The 17,087-nt window shown below is 39.2% G+C and overlaps 1 pseudogene; it reads left to right on the plus strand.

Moving 5' to 3' along the window:
* Nucleotides 1-300: 300 nt before the first annotated feature.
* LOC138092814 (E3 SUMO-protein ligase KIAA1586-like) lies at nucleotides 301-1,569 on the plus strand (annotated as a pseudogene).
* The last annotated feature ends 15,518 nt before the right edge of the window (nucleotides 1,570-17,087 follow it).

The raw sequence follows: 17,087 nt of genomic DNA on the forward strand, positions 1-17,087 counted from the left end.
AAAATTCTACTGAAATTTTTATTGGAATTGCAGTAGGTCTATGAGCCAATATGAGGAGAATTGAAATACAATATTAAAGTTTTTTCCATTTAAGAAATAAGAAATATATATCACAGTATTGCTCTTCATTTCCTTACGATTTCTTTAATGAATCTCAATAGTTTTAAGAAACCTCTTGCTTTTCTGCTCTGGTGGCAGTGACGATTCGGGAGACGGGAGACGCAGGGTCGGAAATGCGTGGTGGGCTGGGCCCGGCCTAGTGCAGAGTCCGGCAGATAATAGAATGTGTCCCTTCCAGCTGGGCCTTAGGCGTCCGAATCAACCGTGGAGGAAAACGAAGATGACAACCAGTTTGTGAGTGAGAGACCATCAATACCTGTTCTTGAATACACTGAGCTGATCTGTGGTGATGATAAAGAGCCTAGAACCTATGGTAGTGATATTTTGTTCCCTAAGATGACAAAATGACAGGGTGATTTTTTGCATTTTTTAAATGCGAAGAAGGTGAAAACAGATACAGAAAGTAGCGATAGTAATAAGAACTGTTGTGGGTTGTCTAAGTCAAAGGAATTGGATTTCAAATATGCTGAACAACCAATCATTGAAGAAAAGCCATCATCTTCATCAAAGGAAAAAAATGGATAATCTTGTGCTTCCAGATTGTTGGAAAGAAAAACAAGTGGTTATGTTTACAGAACAGTACAAATGGCTTGAAATAAAAGAAGGTAAATTAGGATGTAAGGATTACTCAACAGTTCAGCATTTGGGATTAAAAGCAGAAGATCATGTCCACATGTCCAAGGAGTGGATTGCATATTTGGTAACCCCTAATGGCAGTTATACAACTACTAGACAGGCTTCTCTGTGAAAAAAAATTAAGCAGCATGATGTTTCTAAAGCCCATGGTAACATTCAGGATTTGTTAAAGGAATCAATTAATGACTCAGTTTCTAATTTAGTGCATAAATAATGTAATAAAAATATTGATGCTACTGTAAAAGTTTTCAAGACGGTTTATAGTTTAGTAAAATATAATAGACCTTTGTCTGATATTGCAGAGGCTGTAGAATTACAAGAAGAAATGGGGTGAGAATAGCAGAGCGTGTCGCAAAAGAAACGAAGATGACAATATTTAAGGATATTATAGAAGAGAAGGCCAAAATCTTTGTTATAGTTGATGAGGCATCCGCGGTTTCAAAGAAGAGGATCCTCGTGATTTATGTCCAGTACACAGTATAGTCAGCTCCTGCACCAGTTATGTTGTTTGTTACTTTAAAGGAACTGGTGTCAGCCACAGCAGGATGTATTTTCAATACGTTATTGAGCACTTTAAATGATTGTGGCTTCACTAATGAATATTTGAAAGCAAATTTAATTGCATTTTGTCCTGATGGTGCTAATATAATGCTGGGTAGAAAGTCCAGAGTAGCCACAAAGTTGTTAGAAATTTTTCCTGAAATTATTATTTGGAACTGTTTAAACCATCAGTTGCATTTGTCACTTGATGATTCAATATCTGAAATAAAGCAAGTGAATCATTTAAAAAAAAAAAAAAAAGAAACCTCTTGAGAAACCTGTATGCAGGTCAGGAAGCAACAGTTAGAACTGGACATGGAACGACAGACTGGTTCCAAATAGGAAAAGGAGTACATCAAGGCTGTATATTGTCACCTTATTTAACTTATATGCAGAGTACATCATGAGAAACGCTGGGCTGGAAGAAGCACAAGCTCAACATTCAGAGAACTAAGATCTCGGCATCTGGTCCCATCACTTCATGGGAAATAGATGGGGAAAGAGTGGAAAAAGTGACAGACTTTATTTTTTGGGGCTCCAAAATCACTGCAGATGGTGATTGCAGCCATGAAATTAAAAGACACTTACTCCTTGGAAGAAAAGTTATGACCAACCTAGACAGCATATTGAAAAGCAGAGACATTACTTCGCCAACAAAGGTCTGTCTAGTCAAGGCTATGGTTTTTCCAGTGGTCATGTATAGATGCGAGAGTTGGATTGTGAAGAAAGCTGAGCACCGAAGAACTGATGCTTTTGAACTGTGGTGTTGGAGAAGACTCCTGAGAGTCCCTTGCACTGCAAGGAGACCCAACCACTCCATTCTAAAGGAGATCAGCCCTTGGTGTTCTTTGGAAGGAATGATGGTAAAGCTGAAACTTCAGTACTTTGGCCACCTCATGCGAAGAGTTGACTCATTGGAAAAGACTCTGAGGCTGGGAGGGATTGGGGGCAGGAGGAGAAGGGGACAACAGAGGATGAGATGGCTGGATGGCATCACTGACTCGATGGACGTGAGTCTGAGTCAACTCCGGGAGTTGGTGATGGACAGAGAGGCCTGGCATGCTGCGATTCATGGTGTCGCAAACAGTCAGACACGACTGAGCGACTGAACTGAACAGATGGTAGACATACCTTCTCGTTTTCTTTTCTTTGGTCTTGGTAATTTTTAAAATACAACACCAAACTTTATCCAGGTATTTAATTATCTTTACTTCATACACTTCTAGTACCATCTCCTGGATTTGCTTCTTTCCTTATTTGAGGACTTTTTCCAACATTCTTTTCAATATGGGGTCTTTTGTGACAAACTTTTGATGCTTAATATGCCTGAAAATATTATCATACCCTCAAAGTTAAATAACAATTTGGCTGGATATATTTTCAATACTTTAAAAATATCACCATTATCTCCTGTTGCTCTTGGAAAACCTGAGATCCTGGTGATTCTTGTTCCTTTGTAGTCGATCTGCTCCATCTCTCTAGAAACTTCTAGAATTTTATTTTTGCCTGTTAAACCTCCATTTCATTAGTGGAACTGCCTAAATATAAGGTCTTTCATCTTTCTTTAATTCTGATAAATTTTTTACATTTCTTAAAATATTTCCTCCTTTCCACTTTTATTTTTCTCTTCTGACAATCCTATTTTCTGTAAGTTGAAGGTCGCATTCCAATACAGTCTTCTTTATCTCTTAGTTTTTATGTTTTTCTTTATTCTTCCCTCCTTCCTTCCAGAAGAGTTTCTTAATCTGGCCTTCTAGGTAATTTTTTTTAGCTACGTTTATTCTGTTCCTTCTACTATTACATACATATTTTTCACGTCCAGTATTTCCTCTTAACTTTTATGATTTCCTTATAAATTACTTAGTATGCTTATTTTATGTTTGTTAACCATTGGATTTAATGTATTTTCTTCTGGTGGCATCTGTAATCCAGGTTGTTACTTTCTTTTGACATAGTTATGCTCTTGAAATATCTCATTGCTTTGGCCTTTGAGCATATATTTCTCTGATGGTATCAGCTGTTCTGTCTTCACATTTGGCATGAGAAAAGACCAAAGGGTAGATTCCAGTCTGGGTCAACATCCAGCAAGATCAAGGGGAGAGGTTGGGGTAACCTTAGGGTCAGAGAGTTCCAAGCACCAGACTACATAACTAGTTGCTTAGGCTGGGTACCATGCTGCCAACTCTTAAGACCAGCTCCCTACTTTTAGACTCACCCCGCCCTGCACCCAAAAAGGAGAAGCAGCCTTAAAAGGAAGTACTCCTAGGTGCTAGAGAGAGTGGGGAGCAGAGGGAGATGTGAGTAAATGTTCAGAGTCAGTCTCCACCAGTTTTCTATACTCTGGCCTCTGTTCTGCCCTGGTTGTTATACTTGAAAATACTTACACCAGAGGTCTGGGACTCTATTGCTAATTTCCACACAAGTATTCTGCCCCAGGCTTCAGGTGTACACACACACACACATGTGCACATCTGTTCTAAACCGGAATTTCTCTGGAGTTTTTCCCTGTTATTTCCTATAGTTCCTCCAAAATGGATCGGGTTACATAGATTTATATTAGATAAAATTGTGAAAACAAGTATTCCCTGAAACTTTAGCTTCAACAGGACAGCCCCAAATTCAAAATCTCCGTTAACAATGCTTGCCTACCTGAGCCTCACTTCCCCATAGTCAGCCAAAGGTCTCTGCTCCTCCTTGCCTTCTTTGCATTCCATCAATATGCTTATCTTTTCCTTATGCAAAAACCTAATTAACCCAATCATGAAAGCTAGTGGGAAATAAAAATAGCAAAGAAGCCCTAGAGACTTTCTCTCCAGGTAACCTAAGTGCATTTTGATAGTGGTTTTTGGAAGGCTATCTCATGTGCTTTGTTTAATTCAAAGGAATAAGTTGGTGTAGAAGGAAGTGGTGGCTGCTGGAGGGAGACTTCTTAAACAAATATAATCTTTCAGCTTTCAAATTTCACTGTGTATAATCACACATCCATATAACATTATAATTCTTTTAAATATTTATAAGCTAACAACAATAGCATGTCAAATTTTCCCAATTCAAGTCTAATGGATCAAAATGTACTTCAAGATCTATATACATGGGACCTCACATAATATGATCCTAACCTACCCCTTCAGGCCCATTCCTCTATCTCCATTCTTACTATTCAGTTGGAATATTTTAGCTTTTTCCCACCTCAAGATATTTAGACATCTTTTCACTTTCAGTGGTAGGATTCTCCCCATCTGTTATTCCCTGACTTACTCATACTGATTCTTCAGATCCTACCTTAAATATCACTTCCTTAGGAAAACTTCTTGACCCCCACTCCCAGACTAAATCAGGACCCCATGTTATACAATCTCATAGCAAGCAGTAGTTTTCTTTCAGAGAATTTATCATAATTATAGTTAACTAATGAAGTATGTGGGAGAAAGCAACAGCACCCCACTCCACTACTCTTGCCTGGAAAATCCCATGGACGGAGGAGCCTGGTAGGCTGCAGTCCATGGGGTCGCTAAGAGTCGGACACGACTGAGCGACTTCACTTTCACTTTTCACTGTCATGCATTGGAGAAGGAAATGGCAACCCATTCTAGTGTTCTTGCCTGGAGAATCCCAGGGACGGGGGAGCCTGGTGGGCTGCCGTCTCTGGGGTCGCACAGAGTCGGACACGACTGAGGTGACTTAGCAGCAGCAGTAGCAGCAATGAAGTATATGAGGAAGAGAATTGGTATAATATACGGGGAATAGAAAATAAAGAATTTGTATTTGCTTTTTCAAACACACGTATATTGAAAACTTACTGTGTTCCAGGCATTGTGTGAAGTAACTGGGAAAACAGTGAGGAAAGAGGCAGACCATTTCTCCTAACTCTAATCACCCGTTCTTGAGGATATCCCCTGGATCCTAGGCTCATCTAAAACAACATCTAGCTTAAATATATCAGCATAGACATATCTCCTCAAGATCTTTCCTGTACTGACTCTCATTTATGCTCCAAACTCTTGAGCCCTCCATTTGCCCATCAGTCCTCCTGCTTTTTCCCTATATATCCTGACTACATGATAATCGTTTTTAGCAATTTTCTTGCCAAATCCTCAACTCCCTTGACATTCTGTCAGATCTACCCAGCAAATTCAAGCCCTGTATCAATCTGACAACCACACTACCAAACGTATTTGCAAAAATTCCCATGACAACATGGGTTTGATCCCCTGTCCAGGAAGATTCCACATGCCTCAGAGCAACTAAGCTTGTGTGCCGCAACTGGAGCCCACTTGCCCCAAGCCTATGGTCCACAACAAAAGAAGCCAGTGAAACTGCGAAGAGTAGCCCCCACTCACCACCACTAGAGAAAGCCCACATGCAGCAACAAAGACTCAGCGCAATAAAAACTAAAATAAAAATGAATTAATTAATTAAAGAAAACAAAGTCCCATGACCATGTGGATTGATGTCTCTTCCAAGTCATGGTTTTTTTCACCTCAACTGGAGATTCTTATTGCTCAGGAAATTTTCTATGTGTCCTAATCAATTTCCTCTCTCATTCTCAGAGCAGATTTTCAAACACTCACAACTCGGTGATACCTTTCTATGCCTCCACATTCACTCTGCAGATAATCTGCTTTCTACCTCACAGAGGAAACTTCCTGGACTGCCAACTACCCACTTACCCGCAGCCAAAGTTGCCCCTGCTTCCTCCCCTCCCCCACATCAGAGTAAAGGAGGCATCTCATCTCCTGACTCTTGCATTCAAATTTCCTTGCCTTCTATAGAGGTCTAATCACATTATTTCAATCTTTCTCTCTTCTTACTCTTCCCCAAAAATGCTTCAACTTCCACCAGTGAAAACAGAACAAAACACCAAACTTTTCTTGACTCTGCATTCTCTTCTATCTTCGTTCCTTCACAGACAAATTTCTTGAAAGAACAGTCTATACTCACTTTTCCTCACCTCTTCCCACTCACACTAGTTTGGCTTCCACCCTCAGTACTCTGAAATCCTCTGCAAAGATCATCCATTATCTCTTCATGGCTAAATCTAAAGATTTCTTTTCATCTTGATCTTGCATGACATCTTTTCAGGGATTAAAAGTACTCCCTCCTTGAAATTCTCCTTTAAGCTCAATTTTCCCTAGATTTAAAGAATATTTTTCCCTCTTGATCCATGCTCCTTTTATTTCTCTGGCCTCTCTTGGTGGAGAAGTATTTTGTCATTGTTGTTCAGTCTTTCAGTCATGCCCAACTCTTTGTGACCCTGTGGACTGCAGCATGCCAGGCTTCCCTGTCCTTCACCAACTCCCACAGTTTGCTCAAATTCATGTCCACCGAGTCTTCGATGCTATTCAACCACTTCATCCTCTACTGCCCCCTTCTCCTTCTGCACTCAGTCTTTCCCAGCATCAGGATCTTTTCCAATGAGTTGACTCCTCATATCAGGTGTCCAAAATATTACAGCTTCAGCATCAGTCCTTCCAATGAATATTCAGGATTGATTTCCCTTAGGATTGACTGACTGGTTTCATCTCCTTGCTGTCCAAGGGACTCTCCAGAGTCTTCTCTACCACAATTCAAAAGCATCAGTTCTTCAGTGCTCAGCCTTCTTTATGGTCCATCTGTACATAACTGGAAAAACCATAACTTTGACTATGAGGACCTTTGTCAGCAAAGTGATGTTTGTGCTTATTAATATACTGTCTAGGTTTGTCATACCTTTCCTTCCAAGGAGCAAGTGACTTTTAATTTCATAGCTGCAGTCACTTTTTGGATTTTGGAGCCCAAGAAAATAAAATGTCACTGCTTCCACTTTTCCCCTTCTATTTGCCAGGAAATGATGGGACCAGATGCCATTATATTAGTTTTATTTTTGATGTTGAGTTTCAAGCCAGTTTTTCACTTTCCTCTTCTCCCCCCACCCCCATCAAGAGGCTCCTTAGTTCTTCCTCATTTTCTGCCATTAGAGTGGGATTATCTGCATACCTGAGGTTGTTGATCTTTCTCCTGGCAGTCTTGATTCCAGCTTGTGATTCATCAGGCCTGGCATTTTGCATGATGTGCTCTGCATGTAAGTTAAATAAGCAGGGTGACAATATATAGCCTTGTCATATCCCTTTTCCAATTTTAACCCAGTCAGTTGTTCCATGCCCGGTTCTAACTGCTGCTTCTTTTTTTTAACTATTAATTTATTTTAATTGGAGGCTAATTACCTTACAATATTGTGATGATTTTTGCCATATGTTTACATGAATCAGCTATGGGTCTACATGTGTCCCCCCATCCCAAACCTCCTACCTCCTACCTCCCTCCCCATCTCATCCCTCTGGGTCATCCCAGTGCACTGGCTTTGAATGCCCTGATTCATGCATCAAACGTGGACTGGTCATCTATTTCATGATGGTAATACACAGGTTTCAATGCTAGTCTCTCAAATCATCCCACCCTTGCCTTCTCCCAAAGAGTCCAAAAGTCTGTTCTTTATATCTGTGTCTCTTTTGCCATCTTGCACCCAGGTCATCGTTACCATCTTTCTAAATTCCATATATATCTGTTGCTGCTGCTGCTAAGTCGCTTCAGTCATGTCCGACTCTGTGTGACCCCATAGACAGCAGCCCACCAGGCTCTGCCGTCCCTGGGATTCTCGAGGCAAGAACACTGGAGTGTATGTGTTAAAATACTGTATTGGTGTTTTTCTTTCTGACTTACTTCACTCTGTATAATAGGCTCCAGTTTCATCCACCTTATTAGAACTGACTCAATGAATTCTTTTTAACAGAGGAGTAATATCCCATTGTGTATATGTACCACAACTTTCTTATCCATTTGTCGGTCATCAGACATCTAGGTTGACTCCATGTCCTAGCTATTGTAAACAGCACTGCAATGAACATTAGGGCACAAGTGTCTCTTTCAAGGCTGGTTTCCTCAGTGTGTATGCCCAGCAGTGGGATTGCTAGGTCATATGGCAGTTCTATTTCCAGTTTTTTAAGGAATCTCCACACTGTTCTCCATCTAACTGTTGCTTCTTGATGCACATACAGGTTTCTTAGGAGGCAGGTAAGATGGTCTGGTACTCCCATCTTTTTAAGAATTTTCCAGTTTTCTGCGATCCACACAGTCAAAGGCTTTAGTAATCAATTTAGCATATCTTTTTCTGGAACTTCCTTGCTTTCTCTATGATCCAGTGAATGTTCATAATTTGATCTCTGGTTCCTCTATCTCTTTGAAACCCAGCCTGTACATCTAGAAATTCTCGATTCACATACTGCTGAAACCTAGCTTGGGAGATTTTGAGCATTATCATGTTAGCATGTGAAAGGAGTGCAAATGTATAGTAGTTGAAACATTCTTTTGCATTGCCACATTTTGTGATTGGGATGAAAAGTGACCTTTTCCAGTCTTGTGGCCACTGCTGAGATTTCCAAATTTGCTGGCATATTGAGTGCAGCACTTTAACATCATCATATTTTAGAATTTATAACAGCTCAGCTAGAATGCCATCACCTCCACTAGCTTTGTTTGTTGTAACGCTTCCTAAGGCCCACTTGACTTCACACTCTCCAGCATGTCCAGTTCTAGGTGAGTGACCACACCATAGTGTGGTTGTCCATGTCATTAAGATCTTTCTTGGATAGTTCTTCTGTGTATTTTTGCCATCTATTCTTACTCTCTTCTCCTTCTGTTAGGTCCTTACAATTTCTGTCCTTTATCCTGCTCATCCTTGTATGAAGTGTTCCTTGATATCACCAATTTTCTTGAAGAGATCTCTAGTCTTTCCCATTTTATTGTTTTCCTCTATTTCTTTGTGTTATTCATTTAAGAAGGTCTTCTTATCTCTCCTTGCTATTCTCTGGAACTCTACATTCAGTTGAGTATGTTTCCCTTTCTTCTTTGCCTTTCTCTTCTTTTTTCTTTCCTCAGCTATTTTTAAAGCCTCCTCAGACAACCACTTTGCCTTCTTGCATTTCCTTTTGCATTTCTCCATTTGCTCACTCCTGTGAGTGCAAAACAAATGCTGTAGGATTCTATCTTCTCCTTCACTCTTTTCTGAAGGGGAGGTAGGGGCAGTTTTTAATTGGTTTGTTTTTGTATTATATTATCTTTAGGTCAGTGAACTGAGCAAATGGATATATTCCTCATCCTGGAAAACCAAAAACAAATACAAATCTTAAAATAATTTTTGCAGTTACAAATATAAGAAGCTTAAATTCAACAAACACTTAATCTAAAAGTAACTGCTAAGACTAAGTTAAAATTAATAGTCACCAAAACTGGATGATTGTATTAAAAAACTGAAATTTACATATTCACAGCTCCCAAAATATATCTACAAGACCAAAAAGAACAGGTCCACTAGTAAATGAGTCTACCATAGTGCCAGTTTTCATAACATAACACTCTTTACAAGACTGAAGATGAGAAAAGAACAACAATATAATGTTTGTAATGTTTATTCCCTTAAGAGGTGAGTCACAATGGCAAAAACTCAAAACCTGGCCCCCATGAATCTGTGAGTTTATCTCCCAGAGCTGAAACAAGCTCCTAGACTAGCAGAAGGCAATAAGTAGCTGCAACATCTTTTCCTTGTCTTGATATCTTTATTGCATGATACCATCCACACACTTGACTGCAAAGATCAGTGCTATCAACCTCTAAATTTTCACCCTAAATCTCCTCACCAAGCTCCAGAATTATGTGTCCAGAACTTGCAAATAGCCACACAAAATATCCTACTCCTGCATGTGTGCTAAGTCACTTCAGTCTTGTCTGACTCTTTGCGACCCTACAGACTGTAGCCCACCAGCCTCCTCTGTTCATGGGATTCTCCAGGCAAGAATACTGGAGTGGGTTGCCATTTTCTCCTCCAGGGATCTTCCTGACCCAGGGATCGAACACGTGTCTCTTATGTCTCCTTCATTGACAGGCAGGTTCTTTACCACTAAGGCCACCTGGGAAGCCCCCATCTGACTCCTAGCACAACTCATTTTGCTCCAGTAGACAAACATAATTTATATTGATTTCTACAAATTATTTAACAGGCTCTCAGTGTGTGTGTGTATGTGTATATATGTATATAGATAGATAGATAGATAGATAGATAAGAAATAAGGACTTAAATATTATATGCTCTTTGAAGGCCAGGTCCTTATTTCACTCACCTTAGTTCCCAACAGAGTGATGACACATAGTAAACTCTCAGTAATTGATTGTATGTCTTCACTCCTGTCAAAAACCTGGTAGTAATCTTCAACATCTCTCTCTGGTCCTTCACATCTCATCACCGCCACTGCTGGAATCCATCACTCCTGCAGCTTCCTGCCCAGTTGCAACTTCATAATTTCTCTGTGTAAAGGTTTAGGAGTAGCACTTTGGCTAGAAGGGGAAGAAGGAGCCCTTCACCACCTGGTCCTATGTATCTTCCTGTTTTATCTGTCAACACTTTCATCACTAAGTCTTGATATTCACAACTGATGGGAGTTACCTGAGCACATCTTGTCTCTTCCTACCTTCGTGACCATGGCTCATACAGGTTTGTCTTCAAATGCTTGTCCCATCATTTTTCAGATGTCTGACTCTTAGGATTTACAACTCTACTCAACTTTCATCTTTTGGAAGGCTCTCTTATGAACCCTTAAACTGAGCTAATCACCTCTCCTCTGAGCTCCCTGTGCAAACCTCTTAATTCTCACTTCTTTAAGTATTTGTTTATGTATCTACCCTGACCACAGTAATACTCTGAGGCAGGTGCACTGTTGAACAGATGAGAAATTGAGGCAGAAAAAGGTTAAGCAACTTTCCCAAGGTAGACCCACAATTCACTCCTCAGTTATAGATTTCAGAGTTCCCATTCTAAACCATAAATTCTCAAGAAGGGAGACCATACCTTATTCATGTTTGCATCCCCAGTGTCTGCCATAGTCACCTGAATGCAATAAATGTCAAAAGAAACTGCACTTGTAGAATTCTGCTGAAAAGGTAAGGAAATTAAAAAATGATTAAGATTAGATCCTTACCCTCAAAGAAGTGCACAACTTAGAGGAGTTAGGGAAGATTAGTAAAATACTACAATAAAAGAAAGAAATGAACTAAAGGGAAAGTAACCGAGAGTATGGTAGCTTATATATTGAAACACTGGTATTAGACTTTTGAGGACCCTCTTTTAAATATTACCCCAGCAGCATTTGGAGAAGGAAATGGCAAACCACTCCAGTATTATTGCCTGGAGAATTTCATGGACAGAGGAGCCTGGAGGGTCCATGGGGTCACAAAGAGTCAGACACAACTTATGACTGAACAACAACAAGCAGCATTAGACATATAATCTTCCCGGAACTCACAGTTATATGAAAAACCAAATCAAATGAATGTTGACCCATAAATTGTTAGAAGTTAAATTAGATGTCTAGTAACAAGCTCTAAAATTCTGACCCAAGCTTTGCCTTATTTACCAGTTTATCAATCTAGTTATGAACCTATTACGAATCACACACTGTACTAGGAGCAGTGATACAAAGAATAATAACTGCAGTAAGGCCATAGAAGCATGCTTTGAATTTGCAGATGACTCCGAGTCATGAAGAGTTGGACACCACTGAGTGACTTCCCTTTCACTTTTTACTTTCATGCACTGGAGAAGGAAATGGCAACCCACTCCAGTGTTCTTGCCTGGAGAATCCTAGGGACAGGGGAGCCTGGTGGGCTGCTGTCTATGGGGTTGCACAGGGTCAGACACGACTGAAGCGACTTAGCAGCAGCAGCAGCCAAGAACTAAGATTAGGCAACATGAAAAACAGCAGAGTGAAAAATCCAAAAAATTTTATTATCTGGAACCATAATTAAAATCAACAAGATGACATTTTAACTATCAGAATTTCCATTTACATTTTTAACAAAGGAATTGCTCCCAAAAATGGTAATATTAATTGCTACTTTTAAAAAGCCAGAGGTTTTAGTTGGCTTTAATCTTAACTATAGGCTGTGGCTGTTAGAAAAGAAAGCTGTCACAATCTTTGGCTGAGTTCTTATGAGTAGAGTGTCTGAATCAAAGTAGGGACTACTCAATGGCCCGTGTTCTAAGCCACTGATACTACATCCGGGCTACTGCATTCAGTTTTGAGAACAATATTTTAAGAGACACTTTGACAACCAGAGTCCAGAAAAGCATAAGAAGAAAGAGTAAAGGGATAGAAATATTGTCAGCTACCTAGTGAATTCGGGAATGTTTTGCCTGGAGAACTGAAGAAAGAATATTTTTTACTGAGACAGGCAGTGAAGCATGAAGCAGTAAACCAAGGCTTGATGCCATCTGTCAGGTATCTGGAGATTTCTGTATCAAATGGGAAGATGGACTCAAAAGATTCTAAGATCCCTTTAAAATTAAAGATCCTAAGGAAATCTGTCATCTGGGAGGAGATACAAAATCTTTCAAATTATTTCAAAAGTTTAGAGAGGACCACACATTCTTCATTTAGAGAAGACCCATCACAGCTAAAACTAACATGTATACTATCATGTAAGAATCGAATCGCCAGTCTATGTCCGACGCAGGATACAGCATGCTTGGGGCTGGTGCACGGTGATGACCCAGAGAGATGTTATGGGGAGGGAGGTGGGAGGGGGGTTCATGTTTGGGAACGCATGTACACCCGTGGTGGATTCATGTCAATGTATGGCAAAACCAATACAGTATTGTAAAGTAAAATAAAGTAAAAATAACAATTAAAAAAAAAAATTAAAACCAGGACATGGCTACCCATCCTTTAAAAGAGCCAAAGAAAGTTTTCTTTACATAATGTTAATCCTCTAGCTTGTTTCCATAATAACACCTTAACAAGTACTTGTAATTGACCCAGGTCAATGATTTGGAATTTCTGATGTACTTTCTGCTTTTTGTACTATTAAAAGCAAGGTAGTCATTCTAACTTTGTAATCTATTTTTTCTAAGCAAAGTCATTTTAATTAAGACTTTACCAATTTTTTATTTGAACTAACTCTAAATTCAGCCCTGAGCCTACCAGTGTATTGACTTTTTTCAGTCCTGAAAAGATAAAACAGCAAAAATGCAGAGGTTGTTTATGATAAAGGAAACATATGGTACTTATTTATTTTTCAAGTTCATGGGATCTGCTTCAGCAAAAGATGTACAGCACTGAGCCATAAAGTTTTCTTTCCTCACATTTCAAATTATTCTTCCATTACCTCTTTTTTACCTCCTCTTCCCATTCCACATTCCCAATCTATGTCTGCTTGATTCTAAGTTAAGTATGTTATAGAACTAATTCTTATCTCAAACTTTCATCATTTTCTTAATTCCTTCTGTGTGAACAGGCTTTTGCTTTCTGAAGTGTTACCTGGAATATTTTTTAAGCAACTGGCAAGTATAGTGGACTTACAGCCTGAGTTGGGAATGCTGCATTTTAAAGGTCGAGCAAGCAGGAAATTTGGTGACTAGAGCACTCTACCTCACCAATATAAACTGGAGATGAAAAAGATGGGAATTGTACAAAGCCTTTCTTATCTTCTCTTTTCTCCCTTTTTCCTTTTAGTTCCTTTCCTGAGGGGCAGGGTGGTGGTGCCTGTGGAGCGTGGAGGGTGGAATAGGGAGAGAGAAAGAGGCTAGAAGAGAAAAAAAAAGAGGGAAAGAAAAAGGCAAGACATGGATAGTATTAGAAATTGCTGCAATGTATATAATTATCAATTAATGGAAGCAAAAGTGTAGAAGAGATATACAGGGTTAAAACTGGAGAGGGGAAGTAGATCTTTTGGACCCAGGAAACAGAGCTGAATCAGGGATCCCAAGGTTGCAATATTCTGACTTAGTCCTCATGTATTTCTTCAGGGTTACACTGACAACCTACCAGTGATTTTCAGTGGCACCCTTGCTGCATTTCCAGGTGACCAAAGTTTTGTTTTTGTTTTTTTTTTGGCCAGCTCCTCCTACTTCTCCCCCACCTCAAGGCTCTTTTTCTCTAACCTCTAGACACTCAGCACCCTCACACTGAACTCTGGCTTGCCAGAAACCTTTTGATATTCCCCACCAATCCTTTATCTTCTTTCCATCCATCCCTAAACCAAGTGGTATTCCTAGATTGCAGAAGGAAGTAGTTGGCCTAATTATCTGATTAAAATAATCAGATAGAAATGAGTCTTAATTTCTGTCCAAAAGATATATTTTTAAAGGAGGAGGTTGTTAGCTCTAGTGGATCTCTATGTGTATTTTCTGGTTCTTAAGTAAGTGGCTTTTCATCAGATTCCCAGAAGAACCCATTCACAGAGTAATTAAAACACATTAATCAAACTAGAAAAAATATATATGGGAACTATTTTTGACTGGGGTACATATGGTGGGCTCCTGGTCTACTTAGATGAACCCTAATATATTACTCTCAGCAATCATTAATCTTAAACCTCCCCCCTCCTCCAGCCCCAATTTCCTCACTTTTACAAACGACATAACTCACAATAGAATAAGGTACTGCTTTGGGAGAGTGAAGGGCAGAAGCACAGTGAGCAAGTGGAGGTTCCAAGAGCCAGACAATCTTATACAAGGAAAATAAAATAATAACATAAAATTATGAAATGAAATAAGTTATGCATACAGAAATATATTAATTTTAATTAAAAAGTTCAAGTATAGAAACGTTGCAAGAACAATACAATGAACTGCCATATACCCTTTACCTAGATGTATCAATTTAACATTTGGCCACATTTACCTTATCTTTGCTAAACCATTTGATAGCAAGTTGCATATATCAAAACTCTTATCTCGAAATACTTCTGTGTGTATCTCTTAATAAGGGTACCCTTTTCCATAACCACAAAACAATTATAAAATTCAAAACACTTAACATTTAAATAATGTTGTCCAGTCCCATGTTGAGTCCAGCACTTTGCGACCCCATGGACTACAGCATGCCAGGCTTCACTGTTCTTCACTATCTCCTAGAGTTTGCTTAAACTCATATCCACTGAGTCAGTGATGCCACCCAACCTTCATCCTCTGTCCCCCACTTCTCCTCTTGCCCTCAATCTTTACCAGCATCAGGGTCTTTTTCAATGAGTTGGCTTTTCAACATCAGGTGGCCAGAGTATTGGAGCTTCAGCTTCAGCATCAGTCCTTCCAATGAATATTCAGGCTCATTTCCTGTAGGACTGACTGGTTTGATCTCCTTGCCATCCAAGGGACTCTCAAGAGTCTTCTCCAGCACCACAATTCAAAAGCATCAGCTCTTCAGCATTCATCTTCTTTATGGTCCAACTGTCACATCCATACATGACTACTGGAAAAACCATAGCTTTGACTATATGGATCTTTGTGGGTAAAGTGATGTTTCTCCTTTTTAATATGCTGTTTATGTTTGTTAAATAATATTTAAATAATACTATTATCTAATATGCAATCCCTATGAAATTTTAACAGTTGTCCTGAAAATATTTCTTTCTAACACTTTTCTCCTAATCCAGGGTCACACATTGCCTTTGGTGACATGTCTCTTTAATCTCTTAAATTTAGAACAGTTCCACAGTCTTTCAGGACACTGATTCAGGCCAGTTGTTGGATGGAATGTTTCTCAATTTGCATTTTTTTCTGATAGTTTCTTTGTGATTATTTTCAGAACATGTATCTTTGACAGGAATACTACAAAAGAGATACTGTATCCTTCTCAGTACCTCACATCCAAGAGGTACATCATGTCATTTTATCCCATTAATTGTTAATTGGTGACGTTAACTTTGATCTTTTAGTTATGGTGCTGTCTGTCAGATTTCTCCACCGTGGAAGTACTGTTTTTATCCATTTGTAATGAATAAGAAATCTGAGGATACTTTCAGACTGTGTAAATATGTTCCCCAGCAAATTTTCACCCAATGATTTTTAAATCTATTGATAATTCAGACAGAATTATCTGAATCAGTTAGTAGTATAATGGTTGCAAAATGGTGATTTTCTAATTTCATCATTTCTTCTACGTGTATTAGTTGACATTCCACTATCAAGAAAAATTGCCATTTCTCCCCATTTTATACTTATTTAACATTGTAAGAGACAAACTGCTAACATTTGTTGGATCATCAAAAAGCAAGAGAGTTCCAGAAAAACATCTACTTCTGCCTTACTGACTATGCCAAAGCCTTTGACTGTGTGGATCACAACAAACTGTGGAAAATTCTTAAAGAGATGGGAATACCAGACCACCTGACCTGCCTCCTGAGAAATCAGTATGCAGGTCAAGAAGCAACAGTTAGAACTGAACATGGAACAACAGACTGGTTCCAAATTGGGAAGGAGTACATCAAGGCTGTATATTGTAACCCTGCTTATTTAACTTAACATGCAGAGAAATATGGAGAAATATCAATTATGCAAAATGCCAGGCTGGATGAAGCACAAGCTGGAATCAAGATTGCTGGAATCAAGATTGCCGGAAAAAATATCAATAACCTCAGACATGCAGATGACACCACCCTTATGGCAGAAAGCAAAGAGGAACTAAAAAGCCTCTTGATAAAAGTGAAAGAGAGTGAAAAAGTTGGCTTAAAGCTCAACATTCAGAAAACGAAGATTATGGGATCTGGTCCCATTACTTCATGGGAAATAGATGGGGAAAGAGTGGAAACGGTGTTTGTTTATAATAAACAGACTTTGTTTTGGGGGGGCTCCAAAATCACTACAGATGGTGACTGCAGCCATGAAATTAAAAGACACTTGCTCCTTGGAAGAAAAGCTATGACCAACCTAGACAGCATATTCAAAAGCAGAGACATTACTTTGCCAACAAAGGTCCATCTAGTCA

This window comes from Capricornis sumatraensis, chromosome 16 (genome assembly GCF_032405125.1).
Source record: "Capricornis sumatraensis isolate serow.1 chromosome 16, serow.2, whole genome shotgun sequence".
Lineage (NCBI taxonomy): Eukaryota > Metazoa > Chordata > Mammalia > Artiodactyla > Bovidae > Capricornis > Capricornis sumatraensis.